We start from the raw sequence: 22,735 nt of genomic DNA, 5'->3' as shown, positions 1-22,735 counted from the left end.
GGAAGTTGAAGTCCCCAATATTGAGATGTTCCTAACCCCTCAGTGAAAAAATGTGCACATTCAAGCAGGTGGATCGGGGAAGACTAGAGAGGCAGAGGCTCCCAGGGCGAGGAGGGATGTCTGCTTCCCCTTACCTGGTGGATTGTTCCAACTCTTAGGGGGCTGGGGGGCACCAACCTTCATCTCTGTGGATCACCAGCCACATCACCTCAGGGTAGCAGCAGTTGTGGAGGGACCAGAAGAGCAGCAGCGGCTGAGACAATTCCTTGAATGTAGGCAGGCATTAAAACTAATTCTGGGATGGCTCCTTCCCCTCCTTGCTCAGAAAGGAAAACCCCTGTGAGAAAGAGCCAAGACCCGTATACCAAGCAGGTTCTTCATGTACGCAATTTCCATGCCCCATCCTTCGTAACCAGTCCATGCGCCCCACTCATCACCTCTTTTTCCCCATTGCACAGCTAATGCACGATCAAATGACGCCCAATAATGTAAATGGGAGCCAAAGCAACTCCAAGGAGGTAGAGAAGCAATTGCAATATAAAGCATTTTTAGCTCATCTCAAAATTAAACATAAGCACCTTTTTATGTACACTGTGTTAGTTAAACTTTGTTCGGGTGGATAACCAAGAGTAGCCTTTAAATCTCCAAGTGTGAAAATGAGGCATCTTTCTTTTCCTTTCTTTCCCCCCCCCCTTTTTTTTTTTTTTGTTTCTGTATGGTTTTGCCAAGATCTGCTAAGATTTGCAACTGCAACCAAGCCCTGTCACTTTTCCATGGGTCTCTGAGCTCTGCTGGAGTCGTTGGCTGGGCTTCCGTGGCTCATCCAAGGGTTTCTTTCCTTCATCTTAGAGGATGGGACAGGTTGAGCTGGCTGTTGCCAACTTCTTGAAAGCATTCCCAGATAGGAGGGAATATCCCTGCCAGGTGGTTGGAACAGAAAGACTTTCTAGAGAGGAGTTCATGTTGGGTCTAGTTTTCATTACTAATTAAAATCTGTAGGTAATGGGTTACTAATTTGTTGGTTCCTTTTACCGTGCTATTGCTTTTTAAGGACTTGGGGGCTAAGGAGGTTACACTTAGTATAGCTATTGTTTGATTGGGGTGTGGGGGTCTGGTGATGGTCTCCAGAGCATCTGCCCTGGGTTCTCCTTCTCTGACTTGGTGATAGAATTCAGAAGGGCCTCTCATTCTGGGTCCCTAACCATTGGAAATCCAAGCCAGGCTGAACCAAGTTTCTCTTAGGTTTAAGTGAAGGAGAAATGCAGCTCATTGAGCAACTCTCCCTTCCCAGAGGGAAATTCATAATCCATTACCATCAACCCGCTTGCCAGTCAGCTTTGCAAGAAGTGGGACCAGTGGTGACTCTTAGTTTTCTAGAACAAGCTAGGGTGGAAAGTCTGAGCACTGGCCTTGGCATCAGAAGCTTTGAGTTTGAATGTGGACATGTCATGTGAATCTGGGAAAGTCATTTGAATTTTCCAAAACTCGATTTCTTTATCTGTGAAACCAGAGTAACGATCCCACCCACCCCCCGCCCCACCGTTGCCCATTTCAGAGGGTTGTGGGACGGAAGAACATGAAAATGAAATATTGTTTGTGAAAAGGCGATGGAAAACATAAAGTGCAAAACCTAGCGGGATGTGAACATTGCTCAGGGAATGTGAAGCCAGAGCATGTTATAACTTATAAACTTCATCCAAATAGAAGACACACTACCCCCAGCTCATTCCCTAATATATCCTCTCATCTGAGGCAACCCTCAGAGGACTTTGCTAGAGCTGTTGAGTATTGGGTCCTGAGAATAACAGATGTGTTCTTGACTTAACCCTTCTGCACCTACCTGCCGGACAAAGACAGCCTTATGCCCTCACATGCTACTTCCTGGTGGCTTTTTTGGGTGACTTCCCATGGACTTGGACATTTCTAGAGCATGTCAGTCCCATTATTTAAATCTTTGCTTTAAGAGCTTTGTATGCTGGTTGGGGAGCACGAGTGGCTTCCAATGGCAAGTTTTCCAGAAGCTCGTGGCCCTAGCAGTGACTGCTGTGGAAACGGAGGCAGATCTCAACAGGCTGATGAGCGGGCAGGTCCAGCACCAGCCACAGGGAAGAACCTCAGGCCAGCTGCCAAGTTTCAGCCAGGAGGGAACATCTCTTCTGGAGTTTATAACCCTGCGAAGGAAGGAGTCAGTAACGAAAAGCTGCACCACACCCTTAATACCACAACATTACTCATGAACACCTTGCTGTTAATTAACAGCGGTAAATACCACAGTTATTTCATTTTGCTTATTAGTCTCTCAGGTAGCAACACAGAGACACCCAGCAGTGGGATGAGGGGTAGTTTGTCTTCACAACGTCCCCGAGGTCCCACTGACACTGGGGCTCGAGCCGTCCCAGTGGATCTCCCATCAAGGGGCCAGACTGGATCCTCGTCGCGCTGCTCAAACTCTTGAACCAAATGGAGGGTAAATGGCCATGACTTCTCTGGAGAGTTCAAGTTGGAACTTGCTGATTTTTGAATATTCCAGCAAGTGCTTATTTGATATAAACAAGTCTCCAATCGCCTGTGAGCCTCCCTGCTTCCTGAGAGGGCCTCCGGAATGATGGGGTAGCTCTGGCCCGGCGTTGACATGTGTTTGTCCCCACTGCCCACAACCTGGAAGGTCTCACTCAGGGAGCATTTTTCAACTGTCCACAACAACTCGGTTTCCCCCATATAGACACGTCCCCATCGGATGTTCAAATTTGACAAGGCCTGTAGGAGTCATTTTTCCTTTTATTTTATTTATTTATTTATTTATTTATTTATTTATTTATTTTTCAATATGAGAAACGTGCATTAAGGACTACTTCATGCCAGATACTGGAGAGAACGAAGGTGAGTAGGATAGGATCCTGGCCTCCGGGAACTCACGGTCCAGCAAAGTAGATAGACATGTAACATGTTCAAACATAGCGTTGAATCATACATGCAACAATGGTGGAAGTCGAGGGTGCCGTGGTAATCCCTGGGAAAAGCAGTCATTTTGGGGGTGAGAGATGAAATGAAAACTAAGTTTTGAAGGATGCAGAGGAGTTTTCTGGCAAGATAAGTCTTGCCATTCCAGGGAGAGATAATTGCAAGTGTCAAGATCTCAAGGGATAAGAAAAAGAAAGCAAAACATGTTCCACACAGTGAGAACAAGCACATGGTGATTGCTTATCCCAAGTGGGTCTTTTCTTACAGACTTGGCTGGTTTTCTGATTCCTCCTCCCCTACAACACGTATACTAGGTAAATATATGAGGCTAGTTGTTGCTTTCTCTCCAGCTCATAAGCCATTGCCCTCCGTTCACCCCCCCAGCCCCCGTGGAACAATTATCTAGATCTTCCAGTGGCTGTTGATCCCCTTCTGTGGGTCTCCAATTACAACCCTGGTCTCATGTCTCACCTCCATGCGCCACGGGCTCAGCGAATGTCCTCCGTGAGGTCGATATGACAAACATGAGGGTGGAGAAGGTTCCTGGCACAAGCCTCGTGGGACTACAAAGGTCCACAAGGTGCTTCTGATTCGTTTATTCGCTCCTCCTTTCCGACACTCGCCTGTTGGGCTCCAGGAAAGCTGCTAGATGCTAAGTTTGCCACGCTGGACACAGCAAATGGTACCTGTCTCTGGGAAGCTTCTATTCACGGGATCCCGATTGGGATCCACCAGCCAGGCTGAGATACGGGCTCTCTGGTACCCAACCACCTTCTAAGAAGGGCACAACACACTGTAAAACTACAAGTGCCTTTTGGGAAGGGGTCAACGAGCCACCATTGACCCGGAACAGCCACAGCTTCCGGCGAGGGTCGGGGCAGCCTCTTAACGGACACACAGATTCTGAGGAACCGAGCTGCTGAGGAGATGATGCTCCAGAGAGTTTCTGGTGTTTGGGCTCCAAATGGCTTTAGAATGAATATTTTATTTGGGCAAGAGATCTGGAGATCCAATGAGCGTCCAATTCATTCATGAAGAAAATGTGCCTAAAGTCAGACCCCATAGGGCCTCGAGATCATAGATGTCTATGTTTTGGAAAAGAGCCCATAAAGTAAACAGTTTTGGATTTTTCTTTAAATGAGCGGTTTCCTGGCAGACCGGCTGACCCAGTGGCAGGACTGGGGTGCCACATGTGTAGAGATCGGACACCAGCCTCTGTCCCCAAGCTTCTTAGAGACTCCGTCTCATCTGCCCGCTACTTGGAGCAGGGGTTTCTGTCTGTTTTGCTCACGGCCACACCCCCAGTGCCTAGAAGAGTGTCTGCAACATGGCGAGTGCTCAGTAAATTTTTGTGGGCTGAGTGGTTGAATGTTCATTTTGACCCAGACACAACCACCCAGCTGCCAACACCTTGTGAAAAGGAAGGCGAGGTGCTTGTTCTTTTTCGGCTTAATAACAGTCTGCAGGAACTGTTGTCTTTTATAAGCCTGCTTAGCTCATTGTGAAGGCCCAATAAATATTAATTGATGGACAAGAAGCTCTGGGGTTTGGCTCCAGCCAGATCCAAGTACTGTTTTTTGAGGAGGTTTATAAGAGCAGGGGAATGTAGGGTGTTATGTTGTGAGTCTGGAGGCTCTCAGGACCCCCTCCTCCTTCTCCCGTACCCAAAGCCTGAGAGAAGTGGGTGGGGACAGAAGGGAAGCGCCTAATTATATTCATGGGTTATGTAATTACACTTTCAGGTTCCCACTGGTGGTGGGTTTTAAAGAAGCTTTGAGGAATTTCAATTTTGAACTGCTTTGTTTTCCTGGGCTTTGTTTCGCCTATCCTTTGTTCATCATCCTTGATCTTTTCCCGGTGCCTTCCGCGGGGAATTATCTGGAGATCAGCAGATATTATGTCACCTCGTTGGGCCCCCAGTGGACTTGGTATCCACACACAACAAAGCAGAGACCTGGAGGGACTGACTTGCCAGTGGCTTTACCACAGGACCCAAATGCCCCCAGTGCAGCCCATGCTCCATCCGTTCCAGTCCCTTCCACCGTCAGACCTCATGATGTCCTAAAATAGTGGTTCTCACAGTCTTGTCCCCAGAGCAGCCTCAGCAACAACACCTGGGAACTTGCTAGAAAGGCAAATTCGTGGGTCCCACCCCAGAACTCCCAGAAACTCTAGGGTGGGGCCCAGCCATCTGTGTTTTAACAAGCCCTCCAGGGGAGTCTGATGCGTGGTAATGTTTGGAAATCACTGCTCTAGATTCTAGAGTCTAGAACAACGATTCCCAGGCCAGGTGACTGCGTTATTACAATCAGCTGCCTACCTGCCACCCCAGACCTGCCAGATGAGAGTTCCCCAAGAGTGTGGCCCAAGCATCAGATTATTGGTTAGTTCTTTGAAACTCCGTAGGGGTTCTAATGATGCATGGTCATGGCCGAGAGCCCCCGAACCAGAGTAACAGCCTTTGCATTGGACATGTGTCAGGGCTATTCCCATGAACAAAACCCCGCAGAGGAGATAGTGGTAAGAACAAAGGTGTGGGCTTTACGCATCCTGTGCAAGAACACAACCAGCTCTTGCACGCTGACCACGTTGCGCCCCAGTTGCATGACTGCAGCCAGCGATGCGGCCTCTGCCTACGCAGAGGCTGTGATTCAGGGAACCGTGTGGGACGGCATCGTGCCACGGTTTCATGAGGAGCTGAAATGATTCGTGTGACATCTCCATTTGGGGAGATAAGCCTGTTTGAATCGGTAGCTCCATGGGGCAGAAGACCGTCATAGAGAGAGACAGAGATGAGAGGTCATCATTCAGAACTTTAGCCCAGTGTCTGCCGATAGGCAACTGTGGGTGGTGTTTCTCCTGGTCTCCCTCATCAGTCCGGGTAGTGACTCTAGTATGTAGGCTCCCTCAGAGGTCCAGTAAAGACTCAGAGGCCTGGGCTTGTGGAAGTAAGAAAGGGCCCGGGCCTTTGCGTTTTTATAAAGTTCCCTGGGGATTCTGATATCCGCCAAAGTTTAAGGACCACTGTAAAGTCCTTTTTTTTGTAAAGTGCCAGATAGTTACCATGTGGTCTCTGTTGCAGTTATACAACTCTGCCACTGTAGTGAGAAAGCTGCCATAGACAATGTGTTAAGTGAATGAATGTAGCTATGTTTCAATGAAACTTTATTTACAAAATCAAGTGGTGGGCCATTTGGCTCATGGGCCATAGTTTGCTAACCCCTACTCTATGCAGTAGATCCTGACCATGACGGCCTCACATTATGCAGATTGTCCTCTTAATCCTCAGATCGATCTCCTGGGTGTTCAAAACGATTTGATGTCAATCTAGCTGTGTTTGAGGGATGAAACTAACACAGGGTCCCCCTGCTACAATGCCATCTTCACTCCTTATGACCATGACTGCACAATAGAATCACTGTAAGAGGTTTTTTGTTTTCCTCCCTCCCTCCCACCCTCCCTACCTATAGCAGATGAGAAAATGAGGCTTGAGGAGGTTAAATCATTTGCCCCAAGATCATAGAGCTGATAAGCTTCATAAGAGTGTTAGTTTGTCCCCTGACACCTGCTGGGGTGGGCAGCTTTGAGAATGGCTACCAGTGATCCCTGTCACCTGGCATGCACACCCTTCGTAAGTCCCTCCCCTTGAGGGTGGGCTGGACCCAGCCACTCACCTCTAACCAGTAGAATACAGCAAAAGCTGATGGGTGTCACAGATGAGTGGATAAGCAAAACGTGGTCTATCCAAACAAAGGAATATTATCAGCCTTAACAAAGGAAGGAAATTCTGACACCTGCTACAACACGGATGAACCTTGAGGGCGTAACGCTAAGTGAAAGCAGCCAGCCACGAAAGGACTGTTTTCCAGTCACATGGGGTAGCTAAAGTAGTCAAACAGAGATGGAAATAGAGTGGTGGTTGCTAGGAGTGGTGGGGGGGTGTGTCAGGGGAGTGTGGAAAGGAGTTTATTGTTTAATGGACGGGGAGTTTCAGATGGGGAAGATGAAGAAGTTCTGGAGATGGATGGTGGTGATGTGACACTACATTATAAAGGGATTTAATACTACTGAGCTGTAGATTGAGAGACAGTTTAAGCAGCAAATTTTATGTTATGTGTATTTTGCCACAATAAAAAAAATTGGGGAAAAAAGGGATGGGGTTTCACTTTCAAGATTGGGCTACAAAAAGTCTGGGATTTCCACCTTGCTTGCTCTCTCATTCTCTCTGTATTAATCAGGGTTTGCTAGAGAAACAAATAACAGGACAGATGGATAGCTGATTGATAGGTAGATGATTGACTGATTGATTGATTGATTGATTGATTTTAAAGAATTGGTTCATGCAATTGCAAAGGTTCAGTGAGTCCAAAATCTGATGGAGGAAGCCAACAGGCTGAAACCTCAGGGAAGAGTTCAAGTCTAAAGCCCATCTGCTAGCAGAACATCTTCTTTCTGTGGGCAGGTCAGTCTTTGCTCTGTTAGGGCCTTCACATAATTGGATGAGGCCCACCCATACTACAGACGTAATCAGCTTGACTCAAAATCCACCCATTTAAATGTTAATCTCACCCAATGTACACATTCAGAGAAACGTCCAGATTAAATATTTGACCAAATATCTGGGCGCCATGGTACAGCCAGGTTGACGTATCCACTTAACCATCACATTTGCCCTCCCTCATTGTAAGGGAAACCAATAACTAGGTTGTGAGCCATGTTCCAGAGAAGCCCACACAACAAGGAACTGAAGGAGGCTTCAGGCTAACAGTTATTGTGGACCTGAAACCCTCCGTCCAGTGGCTATGCGAGTGACCTTAGAAGCTGATATCCTCCCCTACTCCCTGGGTCAAGGCTGGAGATGAATCCACTCTGTGAGAGTTGGGGCACCCAGCTGCACTGAGCCCAGATTCCTGACGCATAGAAACTCTGAGATAGTAAGTGTTTGTTGTCCGCAGCTGCTAAATTTTAGGATCACTTGTTACACAGCAATAGATAGCTAACACATTCGCAGTACTGCTTAAGCTGGTTCTGAGATTTTTCCCGAATATTTCATCTTAACTGTGGGTGTGTGCCCTGGGTCTCCAGTAGAGAGACTGATCTGTGACCCATCCAACATTCGAACGGATTGACTCGGTGAAATTTTTAGTGCTCTCCCTTCCCATCTCCATTCTTACTGTGGACAGTTTTAATCCAGTTCCCAGATGGGAAACTGAGTTTGAAGTGGCCTGTCCAGAATCCTGGAACCGCGTGCCTCCCAGGACTGGAGTTCACATTTACAGCTCTATAGCCCCATGGATTGACTATTCCCATGTCAAAAACACAGCTTTCCTTCAGTCAAGGCCCTTCGGCAAGGAGGACTTGATCAAATTCCATATTGAAGCAGAGACTTATTGCATCTGGGGAAGGAATTCATTCCGCTGAGCCCTCCGCAGTGGGGCCCTCACGGTAGGCAGTCCATCCATGTTAATAAATGTCTCACCTACCAGACAGCTTCAATAAGGTGAACCGCCAAGGGGAGGTCACGCTTGCCAGTTTAGTTTTACTAAGACATGGAGGGCCCGTCTGATGAGGCTCTGGAATTTAGCTGTTGTCCTGAAGGAAAGACAGACTGGCAGCAGCTTCCCAAAGACCTGGCCCCCTCCCTTCCCAGACACGCTCTTATTCTGTTTCCACTCTTAACGGCTAGAGACCGCTGGAGTCACGCCGCCCTGTGTGTGTGTGTGTGTGTGTGTGTGTGTGTGTGCGCGTGTGTGCGTGTGTGCGTGCCACACGTGTGTATTATTAGATATAATATGCGTACAGCTTTTCTATTTTTAACAATGCTTCCCTAGCAGCTGTCTCATTTGTTGTCCCAATAAACTGTAGGGATTACTCCTCCATTTTACAGGTGGGTATCACTGAGTGTCAGAAGTGACCTGCTTCCCTTGGGTTACACTGTTATTGAGGGGTGCCCCCCGCCCCGCTCACCACTTAGGGGTGCTAATCCTCCAGGGACTGTGTTTTCTTTTTGGACACAGTATTCCTTTGCATCATCTTCCCTAAGGAAATCTTAGGGTCCAAGGGTTCCCTACAGTTTCTCAGAGCTTCAGATTTTCACGAAAGGAAGTAAGTAGCAGAACACCCCAAGCTTGTAGCGGGAAATGGAAAGAAAAGCAGAGCAGAATTTGACAATCAGAGAGATTATAAAAATCATGTGGGATCAGCCCCTTCACTTGACAAATGAAGAGACAGAGATGTGTATGGGAAGGTGAGTCAGGCAGGTTAAGATTGAACTGTGGTCCCGGACCCCAGCTGTGGCCACAACACCGTCCTTCCGCACAGACACAGACGGGAGGTTTCAATGGCCCTGAAGGATCTGCCTAAGCACCTGCGTCTTCCTGTTCCCTCCTCCCCACGTGGAGGCTCCCCTGAAACTCTGAGAGCCAGGTTTGCTCAGCTTGACTCATGGTCAGCTTTGAGCTTACTCTGGGGCCCGGCCTTGATGAACTTCCCTTCCCTTCCGGGACTGGCCCTCTCTGCTCCCCCCTCCCCCGGATTCCCAGAGGCCTTCACCTGCCAGTTAGGTGCCCTCTTCTTCCTCTGGCCGTCTTCCCCTTAGTTCACTCTGCCGGGCCATGAGTCATGGCGCCTCTCCTTCAAAGAGGAAAAAGATTGATGGCAGAGGAAAAGGCCAGTGAAGATCCCCCCCCCCCACCCCGGCCCCCGCTCCTCTGGCTCCAGCAGGAAAAGTGCCTCTTACGGGTGGGTTTATGAAGTGGCCACATCTCCCCCTTCCAGATAAAGCCTGGCAGAGACTCGCCCACCCACAGTCCATGTTTCCTCTCGGTAGCCAGTTCCAGGGCAAGATTCTCCAAGGCGGGTGTGCAAATAGGACCACCAGCGGGGAGCAGCGGCTACTTTTTCAGACGGAGAGAGGTCTAGACAACCACGCAGACGTCCCCTGGTCTTCCAGTCCCGCCTGAATTCTGAGAGCGCCTCAGTGGGATTAAGGGGAGATCTGCCTTTTTTGTTTTCAATTACAGGTCAAATCCTGCTCCAAGAAAATGGAATATTTCTGCACCATGAGAACATCGCTCTGGGTTTTTTTCCTTAGGTGATCACCACCGCCTGAAGTGAGTATTGCCAAATAAGGTACAGGATCCCCAGGTAAATTCAAATTCCAGATGAATAACCAGTAATTTTTTTTTTTTAGTGTAAGTATATCCCAAATATGACATGGGACACACTTATACGAAAACACGCATTCCTTGCTGTTCTGGTTGCCAAATCTGACAGCCCTACCCGAAGAGCCATTTCTCTTGTCTCTCTTTGGTCTAAGTTCTGAGGATGAATTTAAAAGCACTTTGGGGCGACAGATTTCCTGAGGTCAGGAACTGGGCATGCTTCTTTGTATTTCCTCCTTCGCTATGAGCCCCAGGGCCCTGCTTCTCCTGCCTGTGCATGGAAGGCCCTGGGAGCCAGCATGGTCAGGTTGATGGCATTGCCTGGAGGAGGCAAAAGGGGGAAGAGCAGTGATTCTCAACTGGGGGTGATTTTGCCCCCAAGGGTCATTTGGCCATGTCTACAGATATTTTCTGATTGTCACCACCGGGTGGGGGATGCTATTGGCATCTTGTGGGTAAAAGCCAGGGATGCTGCTGAACATCCTACAGTGCACACACACGCAAAATCACACACACATGCACACGCACCAATGATCTGGTCCCAAATGTAAATAGTGCTGCAGCTGAGAAACTCCAAAGTGAAGGAGAAACCAGTTTTAAAGTAAAGGGCTTGAGGAAGCTCTACGCCCAACGTGGGGCTTGAACTCACGACCCTGAGATCAGAGTTGCATGCTCCACTTAAAATAATAATTGGGGTGCCTGGTTGGCTCAGTCAGTTAAGTGTCCGACTCTTGATTTTGGCTCAGGTCATGACATCATAGTTCGTGAGGTCAAGCCCCTCATTAGCTCTGTGCTGACAGTGCAGAGCCTGCTTGGGATTCTCCCTTTCCCTCCCTCTCTGCCCTCCCATGTGCTCTCTCTCTCTCTCTCTCTCTCTCTAAATAAACAAATAAACTTAAAATTTTTTAAAATAATAATAATAAAATAGAGGGCCTGAGGTTTAAATATAAACATTCAGCCTATAAGTAACCTTAGGTCCCTGGGCAGCGTCATCAAGAATTGGAGAGCTAGCCTGGGACCTGTAATCCCACTCCCTCCTCCACTCAGTGCCCTGAGGCTGTAAGACCCATGATGTCCCCTTCAAGGCTAGCCTGGGTTCATTTTAACCACCTTTCATGCATGGAAGGATGCTGGGAGATGGGCAGTCTACACAACGTGGGGCTGAGCCCTCCTCTCCAGCTTCCTGCCCTTTCTGGCCACCATCCCTCCCTGACGGGAGTCATTTAAGGCTCTGTTCTGATTCCTGCAACACCTTTCCGATGTGCCAAGGAAAGTTCCTTATGCCTGGCTGGAGGCTGAAGGTGAGATGTCCTCTTGCTTGCTGCCCAGTGGGAAACTGGAAAGCCCTCAAGAGGCACAAATATCGGGCCTGGCCTACTCCCGGAGCCCACCTCTTTCCCAGTCCCCAACGCCAGAGTCCCCAGGCAAGATACTCCCAAAGTCAGGATTTATTCCGGACTGGAAGTTATCCTAGCAAAGAAGAAAGGCTCACCTTCTACAAATTAAATCAATTTTCAGTAGCTTCTGGTTCAGGGCGGTTTCCAAGGTCAGCCCTCCTGTGTGCCTGTTCATCCCCGTTTTATTCTCATGTAGCCCTCAGCAGAGATGACCAAGGTCTGAGCCTTCACACTCAGCAGCTTGCTAGCCTGCCAAGGATGGAAATACTGAAAACTCCCCACCTGCTTCTCTAAGAGCCCCCCATGTGGTGTGGGTGAGCAAAATCCAGTCCTTTCCTTAGAATGCAAAACCAAACCAAAACAAAAAACAAACAAACAAACAAAAACCAAACCAGAACAACAACGAAAAGAAAAACCTTTTTTAAAAAAGGAAAACCAAAAACCAAACACACAAGAAAATAGGGACAAAACAAAAGGCAAAAATAAGCAACCCCAAAGGCAGGGGGACTTTGCTTTGTCAGTAAAATCCTATGATATATAACTTTGCACTTGTTTTTGGAACTCGGAGAGTGAGAAACTGTTCTCATCTTACAAATTAGATTTCCCACAGCCTCCTACTTCTTCACCTATCGCTGGACAAACAAAATACTTTATTTTATGTGACTTGTGACTTTCCCCTCTACCAAGCACGTGAGCCGGCGGCCGCCTGTTGGACTGCAGCGGTGAAACTCGGAGCAGCCCGCACCCCTCCCTCCTCTGACCCTTTCTCCGTCTACCCCTCACTCTGCCCCCCTCACCCCCCCACTCCGCCCTCGCCAAAAGATTTATAGAGCAGAGTGGCTTGAGAACAAATGAGCAGACATTAGGCTGATGTGTTCTGCATACTAATGACAAGATACTGCTTCTGTACCTAGGGGCAAAGCCAGGTCAGGCCAGTTTAACCATAAACTTTATTTATGGGCTTATAACCTGCAGCTGCAGTACTTAAGCTCAATCTTGGGACTGAGATCTGTCTCTCTCTATAGATTCATGCATATCGCTTCAAACACATTTGGGGGATGGGGGCGAGCTTCCTTCGGGATCTCCTGAGCAGTTCCAGTACGAAGTTTAAACCGAAGGGAAATGTGAGTTAGACCAAAAGAACAAACAATCGTAGCGGTAATGGTAGTACCAACAACAGCGATACTAATACCTACCATAAAATAACGATTTCTCTCTCAGAGCTCCTGGAGGAAGAATCTGCTCGATTACTCTAAGTTTTTTCACAAGTTCATGTTTAGAGTGACTCATCTGGAATCCTGAATCACAGACGGAACCAATCGCCTGCTTTGAAGTGACTCAAGACCCTTCCTTCCTGCAGAGAATATTCTTAGTTGGACTGCCTTAATGCATCAGCGGGCTGGTCCCTCCAGTCGAGAGGGTGCGAGGCTCTGAGCTCGGCGACCGCTGGCTGTCCCCACCTTCCGCCCTCACCAGGCCCCTCCTGCATTCTGATTCAGTGTTCTGACCACGTCGGCCCAAGTTCTGTTGTTAACGACCACGTTAGTGCTCCTCGACTCCAGGAGAGAGAAGGTGTAGAAAGTCTCGGTCATTCGATAAAGATGTATTGGTCACCTGCTGTGTGCCAGACCCTGTGCTTGGTGTCAGGGATACCACAGTGAACCAGGCGCGGTAAGCTCCTTCCTGCGCGGAGCCCAGCGGATGTAGACAAGCCACTCCCACTGCTGAATACATTTCAGAGTATTTGCTGGTCCCGTTCTGGTTTCCGACCCATTATTTGTAAAGCGTGTCTATCCTTTGAATCGTAAGATAAACAGGATTGGATGGGTGGTTGGATGTCAGGACCCTGGGGGCTTGGGTCATAATCCCTGCCCATCCTCAGAGTGGCTAATCCATTTCACCCACTTGCACTTCAGCCTGCCTTTCAGAAAACATCCAAGACGCTGTGGGTGAAAAGAGGGAAGAGCCCGTGAACACCTGTGGCCGTCAACCAAAGCTTAGGAAACACACGGTCACCCTCTGGCACTATTGCTTTTCTCTTAGTAGGAGCTCACCTGTCAGCCCTGCTTCCTCTGAGGTGGGAAGTTTGATGAGGCCATTCCTTGAGATTTGCTCACACCAAAATATTCCCCTCTGGGGAAGGACCCTGGCCAACCTGTTGTGAGATGCCAAAAACTGTTCTGTCAATACAGGCTCTCGTTCCAGGTGGCTTGGGTGCTCAGCTGTTGCTTAGTGCTGAAGGAAGGTAGTGAAAGATTTTCCATTGGTTCTTTTAGGGAGTCTACCCTCATTTTCATCCCCCTCTTCCTTGTTTAGCCCCTGGAAGTGGTAGATGTCTCTTTGGTTGGAAGACACTAGAGGGCCACAGGGGTGTGGGAGGATGAGAAGAGGGTGGCTGGTTTGTGTGTACCTTGGGGATGGGTGAGGCAGTGGGTTGGTGCCACAGAGCTTTGGAGTTGGACCAGATTCACTTGCCTCTTGCTAAGAGATCCACGGAAGATGCCTTGGCCATTGCATTGGGAAGATGTCGGCTGAGCCTACGTGCTTTCTGTGCTGAAGGAAACAAAGCAGCTAGGCTGGAGTGGGAACAGAGTTTGCAGATGCTCCACAAGCAAAAGGTGGCCTGGATCATCTCTGGTTCTTGGAAAGGGAGCCGCTTTGTTTTGCCGGTCACAAGAGAAGGAAATTACCAAGCACCTCTGGGAGAAGCCATCTCATTTTGAAGCTCCAGGAGAGGAAAAGGAGACTCTCACCATTGCCTGCCCGGTGCCCTGGGGACTGCAGATTTCACATGGACAGAGACAAAAGGTTAGCACGTGAAAGCTTTGGGGATATGTGGAAAGAGGAGGGAGCTGTAGGCTAGTGGGCAGTCCTTGGCTTACTAGCTGCATGACTTTGGACAAATCATTTATCTGAACCTCAGAAGGCAAAGATTTAAGATGGGTACAATAACAATTCCTGTGCTAGGTACTTTGCAAAGTAGATGTATTTGTAAAGTCTATGTAAACTGTAAAGGACTATAAAAATGTTAGTTTTGTTGTTGTTGTTTCATGACGAATCGGACAATGGAAATCAGATACTGTTGAGGATTTGTTATATACATGAATGAACAAACAACTGGAGAGTTTGAAGTCCACACAGTTTAATCATATTGAGTCAATGCCTATATATATATATATATATATATATATATATATCTATGCAGTAATGATCACTTGTTTAAATGTGCTTTTTAATGGTTTCATTGGCTCTCCACGTGGGGATAGGTGTACCTGCATGCATGCTAGACTCCCCAGGACAGCATGAGGTTCCTGTGGGCAGAAAGCAGATCTCTCCCTTTGCCGATGTTCCTTCAGTGCCTGCTATGAAGGGCTGTGCTCTCAGCTGGAAGTCACTCCTTGTTTTACCAATCAATTGACTAGGAGTAGGTACGGGCTTTCATGGGCGCAGAAATATGTCTGCTAATTTCTTAATGTCTATGTGGGACATAAGCATAATGTCTATGCTTGTGAGATCCCTGGAGTTGGCATCTATAGATATTGGCTGTATGATGGCAGGAAGCCGTGCAACATCTTCTGCTATTTGCTGGCATTTGCATTGAATGTGGCTGAAAGGTAACATGTGGCTGAAGATTCTTTTGCACCTCTTCCCCTAGTTAGTTTTGTCTCTGCTACTTCAAAACGAAGAGATCTTGAAGGAGTCACTTTGCTCTTTGATTCTTAGTTTGCTGATCTTTAAAACTGGAATACTAAGGGCTACCTTGCAACTATTGTGTGGTTTGGAAATAGTGTGTGTAAAGGGCCTAGCCTGGTGCCTGGAGCATGATAATGGTTAATAGGCTTTCTTCTCCCTATTGCTTTAGTACTGATACAGATACAACACAAGACTACATTTGCTAAGTGCAGAAACCAGTGTTCCTGTCATCTGTTGGCTTCCCTGGAAGACAAAGGACCATCCTTTTTATATATCTGCTGCTAGCTACACGGCCCATGCCTCTGTTCCATTCATCTCCATTTTTATAGCTCCTGAGGATATTACTTCTGCACCTCAGCAGTCCCCAGAGCAACTACTTGACGATTCTTTTGTCACACATTGTTCATTCCTTATTTCATTCATCCATCAAACATTTATTAAGAACTTCCTGTGCTTTAGGTGCTATGAGGGGCATTGAGATGCTGCTAGGCCAACAGCACTGAGTTCAGAACATAAACATAAATTCTATAAATAATCTACTTCTAAACTCTACCCACAAAGCCTTGATAATAAAGGTTCCTATTGACCCTCTGTTTACTGCCTCTAAAGGAGAATTTTTAACTCATTGCTGAGGCTCAAGATACCCTTATTCCTTTTTAGATGCTCTCGTCTTTCCCAAAACCATAAAAGGGAAAGATCATTGAAAGCAGAGTTGGAAGAAAGAAGCTCAGCAATGTGAACTCTGCATCAGGGATCAGAAAACTTTTTCTGTAATGGCCAGATAGTAAGTATTTTAGGCTTTGTGAATTGTAGTTTCTGTTTCAGCTTCTCACGTCTGACATTATAGTGTGAGAGCAACCACAGGCAATACATAAATGAATAAACATGGCCATGAACCAATGAAACAGGCAGGAAAATGAGAAACACTGGTGGGAAAAAAATCAAAGATTTAAATAAATGGAGAGATATACCATATTCATGGATTAGAAGACTCAATATTGTTAAGGTGTCAGTTCTTCCTAACTTGATCTGTAGATTCACCACCATTCCAGTCAAAATCTCAGCAAGCTATTTTGTAGATATTGATAAACTGATCCTAAAGTATATACGAAAAGACAAAGGACCTCAATTAGGCAACACAATACTGAAGAAGAAGGGCACAGTTGGAGGATTCACACTACCAGATTTCAAGGCTCACTAGAAGGCTAGTCATCAAAACTGTGGTATTGTTTGAAGAACAGAACAATAGATCAATGGGACAGAATGGAGAGCTGAGGAAAAAACTCAGAGAAATGTAGTCAGCTGATCTTTGACAAGGGAGCAATGGCAATTCAGTGGAGAAAGGATAGTGTTTTCAACAAATGGTGCCAGAACAGTAGATATCCTTACACAAAACTGAAGAAGAAGAACCTAGACACAGATCTGACACCTTACACAAAAATTAAGTCTCGAGGAGGGCCTGGGTGATTTAGTTAAGTGTCCAACTCTTGGTTTTGGCTCAGGCAGGTCATGATCTCATGGTTCGTGAGTTCGAGCCCTGTTTCAGACTGCACTCGCAGTGCAGAGCCTACTTGGGATCCTCTCTCTCCCTCTCTCTCTGTCCTTCTCTGCCTCTTTCTCTCTCAAAATAAATAGATAAACTTAAAAAAACGTCTTGAAGAAAACATAGAAAAAAATCTATATGATCTTGGCTTTGGTGATAAATTCCTAGATAAATCATCAATACCACAAGCCATGGAAGCAAAGAATTGATCAGATTTATTAAAATGGAGGACTTCTGCTGTGCAAAAGACATTGTTAAGAGAATAAAAAGATAAGACAGAGACTGGAAGAAAATATTTGCAAAACACACATCTAATAAGGGACTTGTATAAAAATATACAAAGATCTCTTAAAACTAGGAAATAAGAAAACAACCCAATTAATGAATAAAAGATATGAACAGAACTTCATCAAATCAAGCATATAGATGGATGACAACTCAACACATAAAAAGAAACTCAGTGTGTCATCAAAGAATCAAAAATTAATAACATTTTTCTTCATATCTATTAAAATAACTAAAATCCAAAAATGGAGGGCTCCTGGGTGGCTCAGTCAGTTGAGCGTCCGACTTCAGCTCAGGTCATGATCTCCCCATTCATGGGTTCGAGTCCCATGTCAGGCTCTGTGCTGACAGCTCAGAGCCTGGAGGCTGCTTCTAATTCTGTGTCTTCCTCTCTCTCTGCCCCTGCCCTTCTCGTGCTCTGTCTCTCCCTCTCTCTCCCTCAAAAATAAAAATAAACATTTAAAAATTTTAATTAAAAAAATAAAATGCAAAAACTGACTACCAAATTTTGGCAAGGATAAAGATCAGCAGAGACTCTCATTTGTTCCTGGTAGGGTTGCAAAATGTTACAGCCTCTTTGGAAGACAATGTGGCAGTTTCTGATAAAACTAAACATAGTCTTACCCTACAATTCAGCGATCACACTTCCAGGTATTTGCACAACTGGGTTTGAAAACTTATGTCTACACGGAAATCTGACTGTGCATAGCAGTTTTATTCATAATTGCCCCAAACTGGAAACAGCCAAGAAGTTCTTTATAGGTAAATGGATAAGTAAACTATGGTATATTCATACAATGGAATATTATTCAGCAATAAAAAGAAATGAACCAGTAAGCCATCAAAAGACTTGATCAAAAGCATATTGTTAAGTGAAAGAAGACAGTCTGAAAAAGCTACAAAAGTGGAAGATTCCAAATATAGGACATTCTGGAAAAGGTGAAACTATAGAGATGGCAAACAGAGGAGTGCTTCCCAGGAGTTCAGAGGGGACAGACAGCTGAAGAGAGGGAACACAGGGAATTGTTTAGGGCAGTGAAATTGTTCTGTAAGATACTGTAATGATGAGTACGAGACATTAAACATTTATTGGAACCCATAGAACTTTATAGCACAGAAAGTAGACTTCATACAAATTTTAAAAAGTGACTTAAGTACTTGGAGGAGTCCCCAGATGGAACGTGGAACGTGACAAAAGAATGTCGGTGTATTACAGATGTAAGCACATAAATGACTGAAGTTGAGGATCAAAGCGTTGACCTAATTAACTTTGGAAATGACTGGAGTTTGCAAGACTACAGGAATAGGAGTTAAGAATTCTGAAGCCATAAGGCACGTATGCCAGAATTGGGCAACTATGTGGATTGGGGGAGGATGGTGAAAGTCAGGTTTTTCATTGTTGGAGTGGGAGATAATAAATAAACAAGGAGAGGAGGCCAGAGTTAACCATGTGGTGATGCTTTAGAGATATCTAACTGGAGTCCTATTTAGCTTAACAAAGATACAGATGATTACATCTAGAAATATTTATAGATACATGTGTATGCACAGGTTAGTGTACATGCATATGTCTCCTTGTTCTGTCAGCTGAGAGAAACTAGAAGCCATGACACCCCAGAAACAATGAGCACATCTAGTACCCAGATCTTGGTTTCTATACCAAGATCCTCTCCAGTAAAAAGACATATCCAGGCATCTTTAGAGAAATAGCTAATTATTCTATGGGGACAGGAAATATACAAAGTGGTCCTGGAACATCCTATAGTGCCAGAATATAAGAAGATGTTTAAAAAACAAAGTCACAACAACAAAAAACACAAAACAAACACCCCACAATGATGGGAGTATGTTAAAGGGATACAGGAACCATCTGAAAGCTGCTTGAGCAAGAAAATTAAGTAATGTTATATATATCCTGAAGTATAAAACAAATACCCATGAGTTTATAATGACATAAATAAGCAATCAGATGAATAAATGGAGAGCAGAAGAATAAATGGAGAATGTCTCATGCAGATTTCCAAATATTTATTTATTTATTTATTTACTTATGAATGAATGAGAGAAAGAGAGAGAGCAAGCAGGGGAGGGGCAGAGAGAGAGAGCAGAACAGGGGATCTGTAGTGGGCTCTGAGAGGACAGCAGGGAGCCCATGTGGGGCTCGAACTCAAAACTGTGAGATCAAGACCTGAACTGGAGGCAGATGTTTAACCAACTGAGCCACCCAGTCGCCCCAAAGTAACTTCTATAGCTACCCCATCTTAGATGTGGCTTGTGCATAGTGACTTTCTTCCGAAGAGTACGGTACGGAAAGTGGGGAGGCAAAGAGTGTCACAGTGGACAAACCTGGCAAATCCTGCCTCAGCCAGGTGAGCCAGATTAACATCAACAGTGATAAAGCTTGCTGATTCCATATACCCTTGACATGATATGATGAGAATAGCACTTAACATCTGTGGGCTTCCTCTCCAAAACATATTATCCCAGTCTAATCATAAAAAAAAAAAAAAAAAAATCAGACAAATTCCAACTGAGGGACAATCAACAAGATTCTGGACCAGTGTCCCTTCAAACTGTCCAGGTCACCAAAAACAAAGAAAGTTAATCCAGGAAATTATCACAGCCAAGAGGAGTCTCTAAGGAGACATGATGGCTGAATATAATGTGAGATCCTAGACAAGATCCTGGACCAGAAGAAGGACATTAGGGGAAACTGAGGATATCTAAAGTATGGTAATGAGTTACCTATACTTATTCATTAACTATGGCAAATGTACATGCTAATGCAAGATGTTAATAATAGGGGAATAACTGGGTGTAGGATATACAAGGAATTTCTGAGCTATGTTCTCAATAATTTTCAAAGTCTAAAATATTCCTAAATAAAAAGTTAACTAAAAAAAAAAAATACAGGGGGCAGGCTGGGTTTTGTCCACAGGATGCAATTTGCATCATTAGCATCACTAGAGGAAATTTTTAAGAACTTTATTTTTTTTTAACAGGTAATTTAGATACTCCAGAAATTCAGACAGTATCCAAAGTCTCTATCCAACCCATGTCCCCAAACATTTGTCACCCTTTGCTCCTTATAGTCACCACCTTCATTATTTTCTTGGGTACTCTTCCAGTCTTCCTTTATGAAGATATAAACAATATGAAAGCATATTCTTGATTTTTTCCCCTTCCTGTAGTAACTACTCTGCCTGTTGCTTTTTTTTTCTTTGTATATACCCAAGATGTCTTTCAATATCAGTGCAATCAGAGAGATCTTTCTGATTCTTTTTTAACAGACGCATAGCATTCTAGGTCACGATTGTACCAGACTCTAACGCATCTCTTCTAGATAAACGTCTGGCTTGTCTTCAATCTTTGCTATTACAAATTATGCGGTGTGAATAATCTTGTACCGATGGAAGTATAAGCTTGTGGAGGAATATCTTGGATGCCTACAGCCCACTTTCAACCAATTAAATCAAAAATTCTGGGGGCAGGTCCTGGCCATCCTCATTTTTTCAAAGTCCTCCAGGTAATCCTAATGTGTAGCCGAGAATGAGCTGATCAAACGCATCCTTTAAAGGAAGGGGGCGGTCGGGGAGACTCTCAGCAGATTTTCCATGTGGGACAATGGTTCTCAAGCCTGGCTACCTGTCAGAATCATTGAAGAGCTATTTAAAAATACCCACGTGCAGGGCTCACCCCAGAAAAAAAAAAAAAAAGGAATCCTAATCAATGGGGGTAGAGACCCAGCACAATTTTGTAAAGCTTCCTCTGTGAATCTGATGCACGATCAGGGTTAAAACCCACCACGCTGGGGGAAAACACACCCTGTTAAGAGAAAGAAGTTGTTTTTGAAGTCAGACCTCAGTACCTGTGCTTCTTCGCTGAGCTTTTCCACCCACTTTCCATCCGTCCAGTCCCCTACCTGGCCTCGTCTCAGAAAGTAATTTGGAGGTACATCTAGTCCAGAGGGTGAATGGCATGTCATGGCGAGTGCCCCCGGTGCAAGGGTGGGGTGGTAGGCTTGTCCAGCCCGCAGGTAGCATGCTGCCGGAGAACGCGCATCACTGCCCATCCGTGAGCTTCCAGATTAATATTTTGCCAACCCTTGATGAACTTTTGTTTCCTTCCGGCAGCCTCTCTTTCCCATCAGCAGAACTGCGGTGAGTGATGAGGATGTTGGTGTACAAACCGAAACTTCTCTTTCCTCATCTTTACTCGATTTCAGTGAGTTGGCCTGAAATCCAAGGCATGGCATACTTTGGGCATTGCTTCCTCATTGTGTCATATGGAGAAGGACATATTTTCAAAAGAGAAACAAGGAAATATCCCTTAATAATTGATATGTGTTGAGTGCTTACTCATAAAACTCTTGCCCCAAATGTATGCTATTTTATCATCCTCATTTGACAGTGGGAAACTGAGGCCCAGGGAGGTTAAGAAATTTGTTCAAAGTAACACAGCCAGGCAGTTTCAAAGCAAGTGGATGTCAAAACCAGGGGTACACGGCTCCCAAACCCAAGCTCTATGCCATACCATCTTCTTCCAATAGGAGCTGAGAATTTTCTCCTCGTTTCTGTGAGCTACCCTAAGCCTACGGTATATTCTTGACAGTTGCCATCTTTGATGGAACCTAGAATGTTGGCCTCCATCTTGGGGAGAAATAAAAGCAGTTTGGGTGCCTGGGTGGCTCAGTCGGTTAAGTGTCCGACCCTTGATTTCAGCTCAGGTCATGATCTCATGGTTTCGTGAGATCGAGGTCCGCGTTGGGCTTCACGCTGAGCGCGAAGCCTGCTTAAGATTCTCTCTCTCCCTCTCTCTGCCCCTCCGCTGCTCTCTCTCTCTCTCTCTCCCCCTCTCTCTCTCAAAATAAATACATGAACTTTAAGAAAAACAAAAAGGAGTCTTTTACATTATCTGCTGTTATTCCAAGATGAACTTTCTACAGGCGGCACAAAGGATCGCTTTTCACCTCCAATAAAGTCATAGTGATTTTTCAAGGCGTTGCACCCAAAAGTTCTTTGTAAAGTTCCTCCTAAAACACTGCAAATCCCACCTGTTACAGCACGTTAGAGTCACCTTCATAGTTACCAGACCCATAGAAGTGTTACCCTCACTGCCTCATTTAATCCTCATTCCACCCTATTCATTAAGCAGACTGGGCTCCAAGAACTTCAATAGCTTGTCCAACATCACGTCGCTAGGAAGTGGTATGGCCAGGTTCAGATTCAAGTCTCACTTCACACCAGCACCTCTGCCCAGCCCGTCCCAGCGTGTTTTCTAGCGAAACGTTCACGTTCTTTTCACCCCCGGTGCTTCTTGCAACTTTCCACATTCCTCTCGCTACCCCTAAGGATGTTCAAAAGTCTTACGATTCTTTCTATTTCTTCTCCTGCCCAAGTCAGAAAGCATTAGGCCACAGTGGGTAGATTGATAGACGGCTAAGCTCCGCCTCCCCCAATCAGGGCCAGAAGAATTGGGGCAAGGGTCTGGAGTGAGAACCCAAGGGTTAATATTGCTATAGTGGGAAAGTTATCTGCTTTGTTGTACAACACGGCTTCCCAGCACTACAGAAGGGGCTATTAGCATGCAAATGTACTTTGCCTCTTGCTTTTTAATGTTTTACTTCTCTTAATTGCTGAAACCGGTTGTAATTTCTGAGCACTGCTGGCTTCAGGGAAGCAGTTTCCTCTAAA

General features: G+C 45.7%; 1 long non-coding RNA gene across 2 annotated transcripts in view; it reads left to right on the top strand.

The window, feature by feature from the left end:
* LOC121015363 (uncharacterized) overlaps positions 1 to 22,735 on the top strand; it is a 337,292-nt gene that overhangs the window by 286,606 nt on the left and 27,951 nt on the right. For both annotated transcript variants that reach the window (XR_005783797.1, XR_005783796.1), the window contains exon 3: positions 9,984 to 10,073. This is a non-coding gene — a long non-coding RNA (uncharacterized LOC121015363). The remainder of the gene's footprint in view (positions 1 to 9,983; positions 10,074 to 22,735) is intronic.

This window comes from Herpailurus yagouaroundi, unplaced genomic scaffold (genome assembly GCF_014898765.1).
Source record: "Herpailurus yagouaroundi ecotype Mexico unplaced genomic scaffold, PumYag 206, whole genome shotgun sequence".
Taxonomy (NCBI): Eukaryota; Metazoa; Chordata; class Mammalia; order Carnivora; family Felidae; genus Herpailurus; species Herpailurus yagouaroundi.
The sequence above is the reverse complement of the archived record's forward strand: the minus strand, read 5'-3'. Positions and strand labels throughout refer to the sequence as shown.